The sequence below is a fragment of the Hemibagrus wyckioides genome, linkage group LG08, assembly GCF_019097595.1.
Source record: "Hemibagrus wyckioides isolate EC202008001 linkage group LG08, SWU_Hwy_1.0, whole genome shotgun sequence".
Taxonomy (NCBI): Eukaryota; Metazoa; Chordata; class Actinopteri; order Siluriformes; family Bagridae; genus Hemibagrus; species Hemibagrus wyckioides.
Genome location: NC_080717.1, coordinates 18,364,104 through 18,384,955, shown reverse-complemented (window position 1 = coordinate 18,384,955; position 20,852 = coordinate 18,364,104).

Genomic DNA, 20,852 nt, shown 5'->3' with positions numbered 1-20,852 from the left:
AATGAAACATAACATCCCTCTGTGGCACTCCTCCCTTTCAGGACGATAGCTCTGTGAACTCACTACTGCCGACGGATAGCTATTCATAGGCAAAAGGAGGTTCTGACTCCACTGCGGGAGGTTAGAATAGTGAAAGGTTGCACAGGGACCTGGCTTTACTTATCTTTGAGCAGGCTGCCTTAGTGCATCGCATGTGTATTTTTAGAACAATGTGCAGTTAAGAGCTGCTTTTTGGAAAAAGTTCATAAGAAATGTTTTTCCACTGGTCTTGTCCAAAGTAAACGAGTTAACACTTGTTTTCTCTGCGGAATGACAGGCAGAAAATGAAAAACGTGTATAATAGCACAGTGGTCACTGTCTTGCTGAAGTGTTCAGTGGCTCTGTCAGCAGTGGAACGAGTGACAGATGGACACAAGCCCACTGAAGTGCACTCTTCAGCAACCACATATTTAATGAAAGGGCCGTGTCAACAAAAATCTGGTGGTCCAGCCATTCCATAGACAGAACAACTTTGTCTCCTTAAATATTACTTAACTCCTTCTTGAGGTTGTGAGGTGCAAGAAACATGTAAAACCAAAATAATGTTTGACCTATAATATGATCCTAACTGTCATGGCTTGCTGTGCGGTGCTTTTTTCCTCTAAAGCTCAGACACCGCAAGCTTTCGTCTCCCCAGTGAAATGTGTAACCGCACGCATCTGCTCCGCTTTTACTCTGGGACATACAGAAGTCATTTTGTGATTCATGTATAGCTGAGGGCTGTTTTTATATGGCTACTCTATGTTCCAGGAGCGTATTATAATGTAATAGTTTAAATGTCCAATTTGAGAGTTAGATGATACAGGTTCAGCTGAGGACACTGAAAAGACATATGAGCAACAAAATACACACAAGGAAATAGTGCACGCTATTCAGAATGCTTTACACAGTTTGTGGCTGACTTGTTGTGTACACCTTGTCACACAGTGTCACACAAAACACACACAGCCTCTGTTCTGACGATTTGTTCAACCTTCTGTGCTGCTTTGTCTACTTAATTAATTAATGTCAGTTTTTAAAAAATGCATGTAACTATAGGTAGAAAATTTGACTAGCTTACCGTATCAGAAAATGCCCCCCGCATTAATATACTATATAAAGAATATTCAATTTATGGCTGTGGAAAAGTTTAGTATACATGCACAGAAACAGTTTGTAAGATGTCTTGATAGCTTGGACATGTTAAAGTATGCAGCCATTTTTATAGTAACATATGAAAAGACTGTAGATCTTTTGTTGTGTTAAAATTGAGAAAATTGAGCCATGGAATGATGGGAAAACGCATATGCTAATACACCGATCAAGCATAACATTATGAGCAAATGAATAACACTGATGATCTCCTCATCATGGCACCTGTTAGTGGGTGGGATATATTAGACAGCAAGTGAACATTTTGTCCTCATTGTTGATGTGTTAGAAGCAGGAAAAATGGACAAGCGTAAGGATTTGAGAGAGTTTGACGAAGGGCCAAATTGTGATGTCTAGACAACTGGATCAGAGCATCTCCAAAACTGCAGCTCTTGTGGGGTGTTCCCGGTCTGCAGTGGTCAGTATCTATCAAAAGTGGTCCAAGGAAGGAACAGTGGTGAACTGGTGACAGGGTCATGGGCGGCCAAGGCTCATTGATGCACGTGGGGAGAGAAGGATGGCCCGTGTGATCCGATCTGACAGACGAGCTACTGTTGCTCAAATTGTTGAAGAAGTTAATGCTGGTTCTGATAGAAAGGTGTCAGAATACACAGTGCATTGCAGTTTGTTGCGTATAGAGCTGCATAGTCGCAGTACATTCAGGGTGCCAAAGCTGACCCCTATGCACCACCAAAAGGGGTATATGAGCATCAGAACAGGTAGCCTGGTTCAGAGGGATGTAACTGTGACACGTACCGCCTACCTAAGCATTGTTGCAGACCATGTACACCCTTTCATGGAAAAGGTATTCCCTGATAGCTGTTGCTTCTTTCAGAAGGATAATGTGCTGTGCCACAAAGCAAATATGGTTCAGGAATGGTTTGATGAGCACAAAAACAAGTTTGAGGTGTTTACTTGGCCTCCAAATTCCCCAGATCTCAATCCAATCAAGGGATGTGTTGGACAAACAAGTCCAATCCATGCAGGCCCTACCTCGCAACTTAGAGGACTTAAAGGATCTGGTGCTAATATCTTGGTGCCAGATACCACAGAACACCTTCAGGGATCCAGCGGAGTCCATGCCACAATGGGTCAGGGCTGTTTTGGCAGCAAAAGGGGGACCAACACAATATTAGGAAGGTCATAATGGTCATAATGTTATGCCCGATCAGTGTATAATCTCAGCCAGTATCATTGGTCTTAAGTCATATAATTTATTGATCTAAACAGCCAGTGTGCTTTAATGGCATTATTGTGTGATAAGTTGAACCTTTATTAATATCGCCCTTTTTCTCTTAATTTGATTGTTGCTATTATATTAATCCTGAAACCAAGTACAATGGTTTTTAAAATTCTGCAGTGGTTATGACTTTAAGTTTTAAATAACAAAAGCTTGAAAAACCTGATGAAATGAGTGGAGAAGCATGAAGCATAGCAAGTGCAGACACAGACAGGTGTACCGCCTGGTAGAATTAAGCCATTAACATTGTGTAGTAAATTGTTGCATATATACAAATTTTGAGCAGACCTAAGTGACCTTGATTTTGTCTCAAGATAGCTAGAAGAAATAATCTAATGAATATGATAGAAGGTTCATTATTGGAGTGCAGAGACAGGAGCTTCAGTCACAATGAAAACAGTGACTCGAGTGACATCTACATTTAGCTGTATGGGAAAGTAAATAGGGTTGGAAAATGTAGTTGAAAGTACACATTTGATGACTGTGATGCTTGTGCATTGGTGCTAAATATAATGAAAAAACAAAAAAACAAGAGGTATTATTCTTAAGATAACTGAGAATTTCAGTGCAGAGGCTGACTATGTGAGAATTACACTTAATAGAAAGGAATACTTGAGTAGGGCTGCATTAAGTAAATCCCTCATTGCACAGACAATTGCAAAAAACATCACTTGTCTACAGATACATGGTAAAAGTGGTATTGTCAGATGGCTCAAATGTCACCATATTTTGATGAAGGAAGGAGGCAATTTTGTGAGTTGTAATTTTTTTACCACTATGGTTTGGATCCACTAGTCCACATAGACAGACTGGCCACTGCAAATAAATACAGTTATTCTGAATGACCACATCTTATGATCACAGCATTATAAGAACAACTTGAGAACCATCCTGGAAGACTCTCCCCATATACAGGGCATGAGGACTCATTAGCTGGTTTGATGAATATAAAAATACCATCATTAGATATCAGCCCGACTGATCACTTATGGGCTATCGTGGAGCAACATGCTAGACAGCTATCTTCATCTCCATCATCAAAACTCCAACTAAGGCAATATAATTTGGATTATAGTTCCAAAGACTTGCAGTATCCATATCTCCTACAGCATAACTAATCAAGCAGTGCCTAGCAGGGTATAGTCAATAAGGTCTGTCACAGACCAAAGGCTGAACAGAGGCACTGATCAACTCGTTAATGATGAGTTTAACAAAAAAATTTAAAAGGCAAAATAATCAGATCAGTGTTTATTTATTCTATGACCTGTTTTACTGCCCTTTATGTGTTTAAACATGTCAGGTAAAAGTGAGTCTGTCATGCCTTCTGCATTCTTTATTGTGTGCATTTTATCTACAGATCTGTTTCTATCCTAGCATCTGTTTATGGTAGTATGCTTACATGGGGTGGCTAGTGTCTAATGTTGATGAATTTCTGTGTTTTTCTGTACATTATGCCTTTAAAATGGCCAGAGTTTAATGTAAGGCAATGTGATATACATGTATACTGTATGTGTAGTGCTCTTACACTGCAATTAAACTGTGCATGTATGCTGGAAACACTAGAAAACACTGAAACAAATAAAATAAAACAAATTGGAAATAAGTTTTTTAGATATAATATACTTAGATCTAGACTTAGATACTGTATTTAGATATAGGATACGTAATATTCTTCCAGTGTATATATCCACTTCATGTTTTCACACATAATGTCTTTTGATTTTGTAAAAAAAAAGGGAACTGGACACGGCAAATTACCAGGTTTATCTATTAGCACTGTGGTTTCATTTTGGCTGATTTCTCCTGTCAACTCATCCTCAATTTACCAAGGATATAAGGGTGCCTCTGATGGACTCTAAAACTTCTAAAACATTCTGGCATGGCTAGAACAGGTCTTCTTGAGTTATTTTGGCTATATGCTTGGAGTTGTTGTCCCAGCACAGTTACTAGAAAAGCAATTTCATGTCATGATACTTCAAGGCTTCACTGTGGGTATTTATAGGCAGCATTTTTCTATGAACTGTCTTTATAAGTTCACTTTGAGTATTGCCTATAGCGAGCCAGCCAGGAGTGTAAAATACCAAATTTACACTAACCTAAACTCTGAACAGTTTACTTAAATATTACTAGTGGATTCACATATACAATAAAATACTATGATGTAAGTAACTAATGAAACAGGTCTACAAGTGTAGGGTTTATTGCTAAGATGACCACATCTTCTATTATCACAAAACATGATAATTGAATCTCTTTCTATAAATATAACTTTACAAGCTAGTGTATTGGGCTTTAAAAAGAAAAGTCTAACCTTAGTACTTCTAATCCATTTTTCACAATCATAACAATCAGTGTAAAACCCCAGTATGATCATACATCATGGTTTAAGTTGGTGAATTAAGTGCCAAAGTAATGCTGACATCTCCAGGGCCTGGAATTCAGTCTTGAGCTTGTCATCTCACTCCAATATACAATATTATCATTTCTTCATACTATTTAAATTTACTGTATTTACACAAAACAATTTCTTTCTGATCTGGTAAATCAACTGCTGCACTTCATAATAGTAGATACTTTATTCTTCTTGCCTGCATAAGCTTCATGATTTCTGCTGCTGTACCAAAACAAATGATGTGATTAATGTGCTAATTACAACTAGGACTCTTCAAGGATTAATATATTGTTAATATACTGGACAGATAGATATTTTTGAATGCTTGCCAGTATATCATAATATTACTCTTTCTATTTATTTGTTTATTTTAAAATAGTATTTTTCTTCAATGTTAATTTGTATTGCACTTGACAGCAAAGAAAAAAACGCAAGCTGATTTTTCAGCATTTATATTTTTCAGGCTTAAAGGCAAGGGCTGTTCTTTAAAGGCGGTAGTATAGATGCAATTGAAAAATTCAGTAAGAAGTTGAATATGATGGAACTGCCCAAATAGTCTAAATACTGATATGCACAATTTTGGTGTTAACTTATAACTTATAACCTAAGTTTTCTTATGAAGCACATCCTTTGTAATCTTCCTCCCACATACAGCCAGCTGGCAGATTTAACACAATCATTGCTGTCCAACCGTGTACTGCTCTGCCTCAGGTGTACATACATGCATTTGAGTGTTGTGGTGCTGTGGTGCTGTTAGTGTTTCTGTCCCAGGTGCTATATTCACAGTGACAAATTCCCAAGTTGGTGGTACCCTTAGATGAGGCCCTCACAGTTCCTTCTTTAGTCCCTGTAAGGATTGCTGGAGGAGGCCCTGTAGAAGGTATGCAGGCGTAAGAGAGCCATTTATGTTGCCATGCTGGGACTCTGACTAATGTTTGACTCATAATGTAAATTCCAGGTGTCCAGAATTTGCCTCGTGATCTGGCGGCTAAAATACTTGGCTATGAACATCCACTGCAACGTCATGTGATAAGGGTGAAGGGCTTCCCTATGAGATAGTGTACTATATCCTGCACTGCCCATTTTATTTATTTTTATTTATGTTTGTTTTGTGGGCAAGAGGATATGGCTAAAATTACAAAGTGCTGTTTACCACCCACCTGCTGTGATGGTGCGGTCCCTTTTCCAGTGTCTGTTTGTAGCATTAATGATTAAGTCCTGGTTGCTGAACATCAGGTATGATGTCAGGGATTTATTTAGCCTGCAGAAGGCAGCGTCAGCTGCTGAGCTCCACATTACCTTCTCTGGCTGTTCATCTTTCGTGAGATCTAACAGGTGGAAGGCTAAGAGAAGACATCAGGCACAAACCATTCACAATATCAATGCAGACCAAGAAAGTTGCAGATGGAATTGCCTTGGATTGGTGCTCATTTCAAGCCCAGCTTCCGGAAACATACAGTGCGCTTGGGACAACATTCTCAGTGGAAAACAACATCATTTTAGGTAAATGATGGTATAGCAATGATTGGAATGGAAGGTTGTATTCATGACCTACTGGAGGGTTGCATAGGCCAATCCTTTGGAGCCAGGAGAAAATTTGAGGCCCAAGGTAAAGCTATACTGCAGACTTCATAGACATTCTATGAGCTCATCCATGTGTCAAAGTGTCAAATTATGCCACCTTGTTTATCCTGTCGAAGTCACTCCAGAAGCGGTACAATCTATCTACCATTGGTATTATGACAATGGGGCTTGTGGACCATGGGCTTGTGGAGCCTTCAGTTGAAATGAAGTGCATCAGTTTCTTAACCTTCTCTATAGCCTGTACTCAAGCCTCAAATTGATGACAGGGCCACTGCCTTAGCACCACTCAGGTAGTGTTTCCTTAAATCTAATTAAATCGAATATAAAGTTTACCCAAGATTATTCCATGATTGTAAAGCATGTGATTTGATACAGCAATCCACAAGAATCACACACTCAAAGAACGAAAGACATATTGACAACCCCAAATAACTCTTTGAAAACTGTTGGACAAATAAATCTGATCCTGGCATGGTCTGCGATTTGCTCTTCTGAAACAGCCATGAAGAGTCGTATCTTTTACAATGGATGGCTTTAGCTAGCTGAAGCCTGTTACAGAGTGAAGCTCACTATCCATCTCATAAACTAAAGCTCTTAGCCTTAAATATCCTGTCACAAACATGGTTTCTCTGTATTTCAACAAATACCAATGCCAGTCCCCTGACATACAATGCACATTATTCTGAACTGAGTGATGAGGTACAGGTAATTACCTGTCTCAGAGCTGGCTTTACTTTAATTGACACAGAGGCTGCAAAGCGACCCACGGCCACCAGGTCAACAAAAAAAAGGTTTGCCTATGAATGTAGGTTTTGAAGAAATTGTGAATGAGAAAAAGCCAGTAATACCAAAACCAGGGGTTGGGAGGGATTGACTACCACTGGAACACAAGCTTCCTCAGGGAGGTGGAGGCTGAGGGAGCTGGCCAAAAATTCATTATGAGCATCTTGAAGATGTCTTTCTTCACAACATTTAACAAGAACAGACAATTATTTGATGGGCAATTACTACAGCACTTGGATCGCAGAATTCCACATTTTCACAGAAACTCATATTTCACAGTTATTAAAGTCTACCTATACATGGTAAGTTAGGACCTTCAAACAGGTGAAGGACTATTGTTGGTATTGCTGTACACAAAGGCATAGAAAAATAATAACCAACAACCTTTGCAGTACATGGAGTTCTCAGTCATTTGCTAGGTTTTCTCTGTTTTAAATTTTGCGTGTGTTTGTATAGACAAACCTGGTATAGTCATTTAAAGTTGTCCTCCAGACAATAGCTTTCTGCAACCCTGTAAGAAAATAAATGAACAATGCTTTCTCCTGTATGATTACTCTAAAAAAAATAAAAAAAAATACAAGCAGCACATATGGCCCTTTTTAACTAACACAGACTGACAGAAAAATATGAAAAAGTGTTATTGATTTGGAAGAATCTAACCATGCTTGCCCTTTCAACGTTTCACCTTTAAGCAAAATGAATGCTGATGATCTTTCCATATGTCCTGACAGCAGAATGATAAATGCCCCTGTATCCCAAAAATGTCTATAAATCTATTATTTAGTATATCTTAGAATAAAAACTATAATCATTGTTGTTCATGATGTTTTGCAGGCCATAAGAAAGAAACAGCTGACCTGTCTGGTGACAACATAAACAGCTTTTATCATGCACTTGCAAAGGATTTTCTATGCCTGCTGAAGCAATTTCTGGTACTGGAGGTCCAGAGTCTAGCACAGTTTGGTGAGATTTACCTCACAAGATTTAGTGTGAGTGTTAAATCAGGAAAATCCCCAAATTCTCTTGGATTCTGAACCCCCTGTTGTATAGCAGGGTGTGTCATATCAGTCCATGACTGTAATTTGGGAATGCTGGTATATCATATACTCTATACTGTATACAATAAATATGCAATATGGTATACAATATGCTGGTATATAATAAACTTGTGTAAACACAAATTGTGTTCTGAGATTGAAAGAAATAATGATATAGGCATTTATTTTTTATGTGACAATTCTGGACAAAAGCAGCCCCACTAGGACTAGAACCAGATTCCACCTACAGCGCCATCACCCTAGTGATAGCAGATTCTGTACAAATTATGCCAATGGTTCAATACTCTTCATGGGCCAGACTTTAGCTCGAACTTTTCAAAATAAACTTTAAATGTAAAACAATTGAAAGTAGAGCTCAAGGTCATATGCTAATACATCTGTCAGATACTGAAACCTGCACAAATATAAAGACAAATATTAAATGTTCAGTGAAAATCTTCATATGAAAATATTGATATTATAAAATTCCCCAGTTTGGTCATTTCACTAATAGCTCTCCTATTTTAAATCGTATTTAATATCATCTTGTATGATTGCTGTATGTTTTGCCTATCCACTTAACTATTCCCAGTGGTGGCTCAACATTTAAGACTCTGGGTTACTGATCAGAAGTTTGGGGGTTCAAGCTCCCAACAAGCTTCCTGACAGACTGAGATTTGAAGAAATTAATTTCACTGTGGTGTATATGTGACAAATAAAGGTGCTATTTAATAAATAAAGGTTCTATTTAATAATAGATACTCTGATTCTTCATTGTTATTTTTATATATGGTGAAAAGCTCATATCTAATAATTCAAACAAAGAACAAGACACTCAAACCAAGCCAAGGGTCTTATTCAGTTAAAGGGGATGTACTACCTTGTACAAAAAAAAGAACCTTGAATTTTATTCTAGCTTTTTATTAAAAGTGTTAGTTATTCTTGATTTTAATATCAATGTTATTTAGGCCTTTTGATTAGGTATTATGAATTGTAAAAATTGTGCCATAACGTGCAGTTGGGGAGTTTAATTTTTGATTTTGCAGATTCATACACACTTTTTCCTATTGTGTGCACAGTGGTTTAGTGATTAGCACCTTCCCCTCACACCTCCAGTGTCCTAGGTTCGAGTATCGCTCTCGCTCACTGTGTGTGGTGTTTGCATGTCCTCTTTGTGCTTGGTGGGTTTCCTCTGTTCCTCTGGGTGCTCCGGTTTCCTCCCACAATCCAAAGACCTGCTTCTAGTCTCTAAATTGCCTGTATTGTGTGAGTGAATGAGTGTGTGTGTGTGCCCTACGATGGGTTGGCACTCTGATCAGGGTGTATCCTGCCTTGATACCCAACGACACCTGAGATATAGAGGATAGATTGGATAAGTGGTACACACAATGAAATTAAATGAAAATACATGCACCCGACCAATCACATGATTCATCAGGCCACTTTCTTCCATTGCAGTTCTAATGCTCACATGCCCATTGTTGGCGCTTTCGGTGGTGCACAGGGGTCAGCATGCGGCTGCGGCTATGCAGTCCCACACACAACAAACTGTGATGCACTGTGTATTCTGACACATTTCTATCAGAACCAGCATTTACTTTTTTTAGCAATTTGAGAAACTGTTGCTCGTCTGTTGGATCGGATCACACGGGCCATCCTTCACTCCCCACATGCATCAATGAGCCTTGGCCGCCCATGACCCTGTCGCCAGTTCACCACTTTTCCTTCCTTGGACCATTTTGATAGATGCTGACCACTGCAGACTGGGAACACCCCACAAGAGCTGCAGTTTTGGAGATGCTCTGATCCAGTCGTCTAGCCATCACAATTTGGCTCTTCGTCAAACTCTCTCAAATCCTTACTCTTGCCAATTTTTCCTGCTTCTAACACATCAACTTTGAGGACAAAATGTTCACTTGCTGCCTAATATATCCCACCCACTAACAGGTGCCATGTTGAGGAGATAATCAGTGTTATTCACTTCACCTGTCAGTTCTCATAATGTTATGGCTGAATGGTGTAAAAAATGAGAAACATCCCAGAAACACTGCACATTGCAGGAAAACACCCCAGATGGGACGCTTGAATGTAAGATATACATCATCAACCAGAAGAGCCAAAGCAAGCTGGCAGATGTTCTAGGTAATATTCTGCTGGGAAATCTTGGATGCTTGCATACATGTGGATGTTACTTTGATATGTACCACCTACCTAAACAATGATTCAGACCAAGTACACCCCTTTTTGCAATGGTATTACATAATGATAGTGGCCTCTTCCAGTAGGATTATGCTCCCTGCTACACTGCAAAAATTGTTCAGGTATGGCTTAAGGTAGATGACAAAGTTCCTTGTGGTTTGTGACCCATGTTCCCATCTTTGTTTTTGTTCTCTTTTTTTTGTTACTCTATTAGCTGCCTTAACAGATTAAGGATGACTCTGAACGTGGGCTATTATTACAACAGTGCAAAAATGATTAACTGAACATTTTGTGAATGTTATCAAATATAAGATTATTCAAATTGGTTTTGGATGCTTTAATCCAGTTTAAGCTGTAAAATTACTTCTATCTTTAATTCTATTGGCAGATAATTTTTCTTCGTTCTAAAAATAAGTGCTTAACAGTGAACAAGTAAAACAAGTTCAGTTACTTGACTATATTCAGGATATAAGTATGAATCGTATGTACAGATGATGTAATTTTTTAACATGCAAGTATGACTTGTTTTCCCAGGTTAGTTTCCATAAATGCACAGCAATATGAAAGTTAATACAGTACAGCAAATGCTTTTAATCCAAAAAATTCAAGACAGTTTGAATTTTCAGGATACGACCCTGATAAGCATATTTTAGATTATTCCACTTTTGCAGTACTGCTTGGACAGATGAAGCAAAAGCAAAGTGCATGGTTTATTTGGCAGAAACACAAAAGCACAGATCCAGACAAAAATGAATTTTATGACAGGACAAGTTAAAAAAAAGCAAAACAGAGCAAGTTCAAATATTCTGAAGATATCAAGCTAGAGGAGGTCACAAAACTGAAAATGCCTAGTCTTTTTTGCTCAGGCTCAGGCTGTTTAGCATATGCAAAAACATGCCTTTGTGAAGAAATGATTTAAACACTTACTCACTTGCTCCACTGATTACATAAATTACAATTCATAGGCCAAAGGTCAAAGCCCCCTGTAAATTCAGAAGAGTACATATGCCCAGATGGATTTTCAGAGCAGGTGGTGTACATTGACTGACTTTTTTCTCCTTAAATGTAATACTTTCTGACAAAAAAAGAACGACTTATCATTACAAGCAGGCATCACATTCTATATCGCATTCTATATACAGTGACAATAAACTTCTGAATGAAGTCTCAAGTCAGTAAAAATTTACTTAGAGCCAAAAACCTTTTTTGTTGGACTTATTCTATTTTGTGATCAGGAGTTTTCCCATTCCAATATGTCTACGAATGTCACTTGGGATTTCATTAATATAAATGCTTTTTTCAACCCCCTTGTGTAAACAGAGAAAGCAGATTATTACGCAGGTGCTAATGGCCCTCTCAGTTCACTATCTGCAGGAGTAAATCACCCACATCAGAGATCAAAGCTGGGCGGTTTTGAAAATAGTTTCAAAATCTTGCACAAACGTGCGAGTAAGTATGGGGGAAGAGACCTATCATTACTGCAAAGTGTACCAGATCTTTATTAAATACCTTTAAATGAAGAACCAAACTTGCATTATAAATCTGAATAGTAACAGTCCAAAATACATTCATACACACACATACACACTTGCTCCCAGGTGATCTTGAAGTTTAAACCAGAAGTCTGAAGTTCTGGGAGGGAAAGGAGGCAAAGAGATAATGAAAAAAGCAAGACCACTCGGACTAGGCAGATTAGCAATATTCTTTGTTTAATTCACTTTAAAGATTCACCCACCTTTATTTATTAGGAAAACATTTATTTATTAGCACTTTATTAGAAACACCTGTACACCTACTCATTCATGCAATTTTCTAATCACCCAATCATGTGGCAGCAGTGAAATACACAAAATCATCTAGATATAGGCAAGAAGTTTTGTGTAATGTTCACATCAACCATCAGAATGGGGAAAAATTTGATCTCAGGGACACTGACCATGGCATGACTGTTTTGACATAATGGGTTGGTTTGAGTATTTCTACAATTATTGTTCCTTTTCGAAGAAACTCAACGCTGCGTAGTGACTAATGCTATGGGAACACTTTGTCGAGGAAGTGTGTATGAAGTTCCGTGTGCACACATGCCAATTCACTGGCTCGGATAGGACACGTGATGGAGGAATATGCGCCAGCATGTCCATATAAGGGCATCTACCTTGCATCCATTCAGCTTTCTTTGTCTTCAGGAAGCACTCCGCTGTATGTGTGTCAATTGTCTGTCCACAGGTATGGCATCTAAGAATTTTAAGAGGTGTGTGCATCTGTGTCCATGTTTTATTACAGAGGATGACACACACACTGCTTGCGTGGTTTGTTTGGGTGAGGAGCATGCCCAGCTGGTTCTAGAGGGATACAGCTGTGTGCAGTGCAAGCCTGTTTGTCTTTGTTTACCGGCCACAAGTCTGCACCTCGTGGCTCGGGTCCCACGTCTGCTGAGGTGGCGCAGTGGCTTAGATCATGGGATTTGCAGATGAAGTTAGTGGAAGCGGAACATGAGACGGGTCCTTCCCTTTCTCTTGTCCTCTCCCCTGACTCCAGTGTCAACATTTCGGCTTCGGGAGCTTGTGCTGCGATTTCTCTCGACCCGGAAGTGGATATATCTTTATCCGTGTCGGGCTCTGAGGAGTTTGATGTGGGTGATGAGGGGAATTCCTCCATCAATTTGCCAATCACCTTGATGGCATTCGAGGAGCTCTTCGATGTAATAATGTGTGCTGTGGGTAAATGAAATTTAAACTGGCCAAAGCAGGAAGCTAGCACCATCCGTTCTTAGCTCGACGACCACTTCCTGACTTCGGGCCACCCCCCCCCACCCCCCACATCACCGGCATGGAGAAGGCCGGTGCTCCCTTTGAAACCATGTTGGATCACCTCAGCCCTTGTGGGGTAGGCCTACATGGCAGCAGGCCAAGCCACTGCATCCCTGCACACCATGGTGGTTTTGCAGGCCTACCAGGCTGACCTGCTGAGGGAGCTTGAGCCCCGATGCAGTCTCTGTGCCACGAAGCAGACGGCCCATGCCATAGGCCGTTCAATGGCTGCGTTGGTTGCCATAGAGAGGCACCTGTGGCTTAATCTTAGAGGAATCAAGGAAAAAGATAAGTCCTTCCTCCAAGACACCCCGATTTCACCTCAGGGCCTGTTCGAAGATGCAGTGAGCATGTTGTCGACCGGCACCAGGAAGTGAAGCACTAGTCAGTGGAGTTTAACGGGTTTATCCCTCACCGCAGTGAAAAGCCCAGGCCTTCATCCAGCCTCACCTGCCCCCCCTTGACAAGGCAGAAAAGAAGGCTAGTGTGGCAGTCCATACCCCCCTACCAAATCTTGGGAGGCCAGCCAGCATGCTCAGGCCCAGGCCCGTCAGGCGAGACCTGAGATCTGAAGCTTACCAGTATCGTGTTCTTCCTCTCGGTCTAGCCCTGTCACCGCACACTTTTACAAAGGGCTTCGTACCCTACTTATGTGGACAAGACCCTAGTTTCTGGTCTTGGGTCCCACTCTAGGGGAGTGTCATAGTCACAAGACTCTTTCAATGGGCGCCTCACTTTCAGGCTGGGGAGCAGGCTTGGAGGGCTGCCCAGCCCAGGGTCTTTGGGAAGGCCCTCAACTCTTGTGGCACATAAATTGCCTGGAGATGAGGGCTGTGTTTCTAGCATTGAAACACTTTCTCCCACACCTCAGGGGCTTCCATGTGATGGTTGCTTATATCAACCATCAGGATGGTCTGTGTTTGTGCCTTCTATTCAGGTTGGCGCAGCAGACCCTGCTCTGTGCAGAGACCAGGCATCTTTTGCTGAGAGTGATTTTCATTCCAGGGTGCATAAATTGGGAGGCAGACTTCCTGTCAAGACAGATGCTGAGGCCCAGGGAGTGGTGGCTTGATCCTCAGGTGGTGAGTTTGCGGACCTTGTCTCCCTCCTAAATGGTGGTCCTTGGGAAATTCCTGTCAGGAGAGATCTCCTCTCTCAGGTGCGAGGGGCGATTCTACACCTGTGCCCAGAGAAGTGGCAAATGCCAGAAATGTGGAAGCTCTGGGTCTGGCCCCTGAGGGGGACCAGTTCCTAGAGGCAGGCCTCTCATCAGAGGTTGTAGGGACTCTGCTGAATGCTGGGGCACCTTCCACTAGAAATCTGTATGCTCTAAAGTGGAGGCTTTTCAGTCTCTGGTGTGCTCAGCGCAAGCAGGACCCAGAGCACTGCCCGGTCGGTACAGTGCTGGAATTCCTACAGTCTCACCTTTCTCAGGGCCTGTTCCCCTCTACTTTAAAGGTGTATGTGGCTGCCATTGCTGCGAACCACAGCTTGGTCCTCGGGGCCGCCTTAGATAGGCACCCCCTGGTCTCTCATTTTCTGCACAGTGCCAGGTGGCTGATCCCATCCTGCAGACCTCGACTCCCCTCCTGGGACCTCTTGGTGGTCCTGGACGGGCTGCTGGAAGCCCCCTTGGAGCACATGGAGTCAGCCTCAGAGACGTTGCTGACCCTTAAGACAGCTCTGCTTTTAGCCTCAGCCTCCGTTAGACGGGTAGGAGATCTGCAGGCTCTATTGGTCACCCCTGCCTGCCTGGAATTTGCCCCTGCCATGTCCAAGGCTATCTTGCACCCCAGGCCTGGTTATGTCCCAAAGGTGCCCAGGATGGCCTGCAGGATGGCCTGTACCTTCCGTCTTCCACCCCATGTGTCAGCAGAGCAGGAGAGGCTGCACTTGCTCTGCCCAGTCAGAGCACTAAAAACTTGTCCACAAAAATGTCCACTACTCATGGCATAAGTCTTCCTCCTTGTTCATCTTTGGGAGCCAGAACAAGGGTAATACTGTCTCAAAGCAGCGCTTGCCACACTGGGTGGTAGAGGCCATTACCCAAGCCTATGAGGCACGTGGTATTGCTTCACCTCTAGAGGACAGGGCTCACTCCACTAGGGATGTCATCCAGTGCCCTGGCAAGGGCTGTTCCCCTCCAGGAGCTTTGTGCTGTGGCAGGCTGGTCCTCTCTGCACACCTTTATCAGGTTTTAGAACCTGGACCTGGACCCCACTCCTGGGTCTCAGGTCCTTCAGGGCTGATTGGTGTTGTATCATCAACCGGTGTGTGGCAAAGTGGGTATTGGCATTCCCATAGCATCATTCATGATGCAGCATTGAGTGCCCTTGAAAGGGAACTACACCAGGTTACATGTGTGGTGTAGATCTCCTGGGATTTTCACATAAAACAGTTTCTAGAGTTACTCAGAATGGTGCAATTAATTGAAAAAAAAAAAAAACTTCTTTTGAGTGACAGCTGTGCAGCCAGAAATGCCTTGTTGGTGAGAAAGATCAACAGAGAATGGACAGACTGTTTTGACCTGACAGAAAGGTTACACCAAGTCAGATAATCACTCTGTAAAACTGTGGTGAGCAGAAAAGCATCTCAGAATGCACAACATGTCAAACCTTAAGGAGGATGGACTACAACAGAGAAAAAACATGTAAGATTCCACTACTGCAGTGGGCACAGGCTCACCAAAATAGGACATTTAAGAATTGCAAAAACATAGCCCTGATTTCTAGGAGCCACACGAATGATAGGGTGAGAATTTTGCATCAGAAGCCTGAATCAATGGCCCCAACCTGCCTTGTGTCAACAGTCTGGACTGGAGGTGGTGTAATGGTGTTGGAAATGATTTTTGGCACTCTTTAGGCTCGTTAATACTAATCAATCATCACTTGTATGCCACAGTCTATCTAAGTATTGGTGTTGACCATGTGCATCCATTGATGGCCTTAATTTACCATCTACTGAAGGCTACTTCCAGCATGATAATGTACCATGTCACAAAGCAAAAGTATATCAAAGTCATATCAAACTGTTTTCATAAACACAACAATGAGTTGAGTATTATTCGGTGGCCTTCTCTGTCACCAGATCTGAATCTTATAGAACACCTCTGGGATGCTGTAATACAGGAGATTCTCAGCATGCACCTGAAAAATATGCAGGAATTGTAGGAATTGTATCATGTGAACATGGACCAGAATCTCAAAGGTATGCTTCTACCATCTTGTGGAATCCATATCATGAGTAATAGAGGCTATTTTCAGAGAAAAGGGAAGGCCTACCTTGTAATAGCATAACAGTTTCTAATAAAGTCCTTGGAGAGTTTATGTAACTGCACTATATGGCCAAATGTTTATGGACACCTGACCACCATGCCCCATATCTGCCCTCGAAAAAACCATTCCGAGACCACTGGCATTAATCTGGATTTGTTTCCCCCTCATAATAGCCTCTGCCCTGCTGGGAAGGCTTGCCAATAGATTTTGCCAGGAGAATTGCTGAGGGAATGCACTAATGTCTGACAAGAAGGGATGAATCAGAGTTCCAGTACATTCTAAAGCTGTTCAGATGGTTTGAGTTCAGGGCTCTATGCAAAAGTTGTGTTCTTACACACTAACCTTGGCAAACCTCATTTTCTGCTTGGGGTCACTGTTATGCTGGATCAGATTTTGGCCCCTTGCTTCCAGTAAAGAGAAATCTACAATCTACAACACACAAAGACATTCCAGACAATTGTGCACTTCCAACTTTTACAAACAGTTTGGAACAGACCGATTATGATTGTAATGGCCAGGTGTCCACAAACCTTTGGCCTTGTATGTCTACAAGGTTTACTGCATGACTAACAGTGTTTTTGGTCACTTATTATTAGGGGTGAAATGGTACAGGACCCTCACAGTACAGTATGCTACTCTGAATTTGGGATTCGGTACAGTACACATAATATGATAGTAAGAAGAGACAACTTCAAGCCCTAGTTTGTTACAACATTGAGGACGAGTTTATGGAGAAAAGCTTGCAACTTCTGTCACATTTTTTCATTCTGAAAAATCTAGTTCTAATTTATGTTTTTGATCAAGGTGTTTTTGAAGATTTGAAGTATTTACCAATTTGTATGGATCTTTCACCCAACAAAATTTACAAAGGCCAATTTCTTTTGACAACCCATAAACCTGAAATACATCCAAAACTTGGAGTGATACGATTGAGGAGCATTCACAATTTTATTTTATTCCCACTAAAACCTTCCTTCGTAGTGTGCATTTGGGCCAGCCATTTGTAAACAACGAAAGCTGCCATTTCATTGGCTACCTATGTGGCCAGTGGACCAATCAGGTATGTTCATATAAAGGTTGTCACTGTTTGCTGATTCGTACTAGGTACATACCATAAATACAAATCCATGTACTGGGTACTGTACTGGGAAACAAAATACCATGGTACTGCGGTATGGTACAGTACCATTTCAGCCTTACTTATTATATCCTAAAATGTTTTGTTCTAACAATAAAGATAGTACAAAGATTATGGCAAAAATTATATTGTTTTATTTAAAAATCAAAGGAAAAAATTTTTTTACTGTTCAAATACCAGATAGCACTGCACATACTTCACATTAGTTACTTAAATTTGTGTCTTTACGATGTCTCATTTTGCTCTGGTGCTCAATGTCTACCTTAATGTTCCTTATGTTATTCCCTCTTCTCTGTACGCAATACTGAAAATCTCTCTCTCTCTCTCTCTCTCTCTCTCTCTCTCTCTCTCTCTCTCAATCCCTCATTTTACTAAGATATGAGATGGTTCTTTGTTAAGCGTTACGCAGACCTGTAATTAGTGAATTGTGTGCTGGGCGTTTTTTCTCACAGAACCTCTTCACAATTAATCAGGCCTTTCCCACTGATGTCCAAAGCCTCTTGACTCTCTGCTCTCAGTAGCTAAGCACCATTCCCGCCCTCCTCTAATAACCACCCTGTATTGGCCACACACGTTTTGATGGAATGTCTTTTGTGTGTAAATGCCATTGTGTCATATCAGTATTTTGTCTATCATCCATTTAATCTATTCAATTGGACAAATACAGCTTAGGTCAAGGCATGATGTAGAGACTATTTATCAATACAGTGTTAAAAATACATAAAAAAAAATACTGGCTAAATAAACATGTGCACAAGTATATCAAAAGTATATGTGACATATGGGGCAAACTGCTTATCTTAAATACGTATTGAATTTGGCATCTAATGTGGCACAAGAACAATATTAAGTAAATAAAACTGATTTAATTCACTCTATGAGTACAGTGATTCAGATATTGTTTTTCTCTCTCGCTCACTCTTTTTTCTGTCTTGTTCCATTTCTGTCTTTCAAACTTAATTACTCTGAGTTTATCCATTTATAATAACTGACCTGGTAATGGCAAAAGAAGTGGAGGTCATTAATTTGCTGTTGTTTATACACACAAGGCCAATATTATTGCTCTTTTTATTATATGGTTGACCACTTGTTTATTTTTTCATAGAAAATTCTTTTCCACACAGCATCATGTCCTGTATTTCACACAATTCTACAGGAAATTCAGCCATCCATATCAAGTAGCAGCATTATCTAGAATTACAGAACTACCAAAACACGAAGCACATAGAGTTTTTAGAGTGGGTTCTTATTACATGGTTCCCTTGTACAATACTCACACAGTTTATTCATCATCTCAATCTGGTTTTAAAGAAACCCACAATGAGCTGCTTGTTTTATTGAGCATCTAAAGTTCCCTTTGTTAAAATCAAAGTGCTGTGCTTAGCCTAATTCCCTATGGTGCGGATCCATAATCATTGCTGGTAATTACATGAATCCTTGCCTATGATTTCAAAGACCAACACAAAGAACATTAGACGATAAAAAAAAACTGACAATAGTGTATGACATCATGGTGGCACTACTAAAATATCCACTTTTATCTGACAGCTTTTCTGTGGATGTACTTTATTTATGCAGAAGGAAACCTGAAGAGAGAACAAGTATAAGACTGAGAGAAAGACTGATGAATAGGGAGAGAAAGAGGAAGACTGAGAAAGATTGAAAGTGAAAATGTAGAGAACAGAAGCAAGCACAAAGGCGGGCAGACCTTTCACCTGAGGTCAAGAAACAGCCTAAGGACGGCCGATATGACATATGTTTTCGTAAGCCAAGACAAGCATTCAGTCATTGTGGCCATTCTCCAAAACTAATGATGTCAAGTGATTCCCTAACAAAATCCCCTTTTTACAACAAAGAATGAAAACACTCTGGAAGGGGTAGAGGAGGGAGAAATGATCATGGAGGGTGGGCAGCCAAGAAAAAAAGAGATGAGAAGCCCAAATAAGGAGACAAAGGCCATAGGCAAATTAAACTTGTTGGACCCCCAAAGACCCTAACAGTTTTTCCATCTCTGCCAAAACCTACCCCTTGCCACTATCATATCACTCCCCAGGGAGAAGAGAGAGGCCATTTCTTATTTACGCCAGTGATTGTTGCCAGAATATTGCTTTTAATTGGTGCCCTGGATTTTTTGGGCATGTACAGATGAGTCAGAAATGATTAATCAACATAATGGAGCATAATGAATATCTCAGAACAGGCCCTAACTGCAGGTCAGGGGTTGGACAATGTGAACATTCAGCTACTTAGCTTCCTTTGCAACTTTGTGTAAAATCTGTTTGGCCAACACCAATTAGGATGGCTCTCAGAGCACTAGGTTGAATGGGTTTGACAGAGAGGGCTGTCTCACAATGTGACAGCTTCCATGAAGAGGAACAGGCACATCAGTGTCCTAGGGATGATAATTGGTGTCCCTTGCAACATGCCGCTTCCCAGGGGCTCTGGTCCATGTCCCACTGGATGTTCTAAATGAGAAAAATCAGTGCTTAATGGGACTCTTGTGAGTTTTAAACAAACAAAGTACAACCCCCCACTGTTCAGCACACCACACAAACCAGCAGGGAGTCTGAGAATCACAGCCTGAGTCTTCCTACAGATACACATTATTCTGCTCAACACAACCAACGTCCATCTACAGATCCACCACAACCTGCCCAACAAAACCCATGTCCATCTATAAATCTACCACAACCTGCCCAACAAAACCCATGTCCATCTATAAATCTACCACAACCTGCCCAACAAAAGCCACTTCCATCAACAGATCTGCCACAGACTGCCAAACACAAACCATTTTTATCTTTAGATCCACCACAGCTAGGTAAACTCAAGCCACTTCCATCTGTACATCCAACACAGCCTGTCCAGTACAAACCACTTCCATCAACAGATCCACCATAGCCTGCCCAGAACAAATCACTTCTGACTACAGATCCAACACAGCTTACTTAACACAAACCACTCCCATCTACAGATCCACTATAGCCTGCCCAGCACAGCAAACTTCCATATATAGAGCGACCACAACCTGCCCAACATAACTCACTTTCATCAACAGATCCACCATAGTCTGAACAACAGAATCTGCTTCCATCAGTAGATCCATGGCAGCCTACCCAACACGACTCACTTCATTCTACAGATCCAACATAGCCAAGCAAACACAAATTATTTCCATCTACAGCTCCATCACAGCCTACTCAACACAATCTATTTCCATCTAC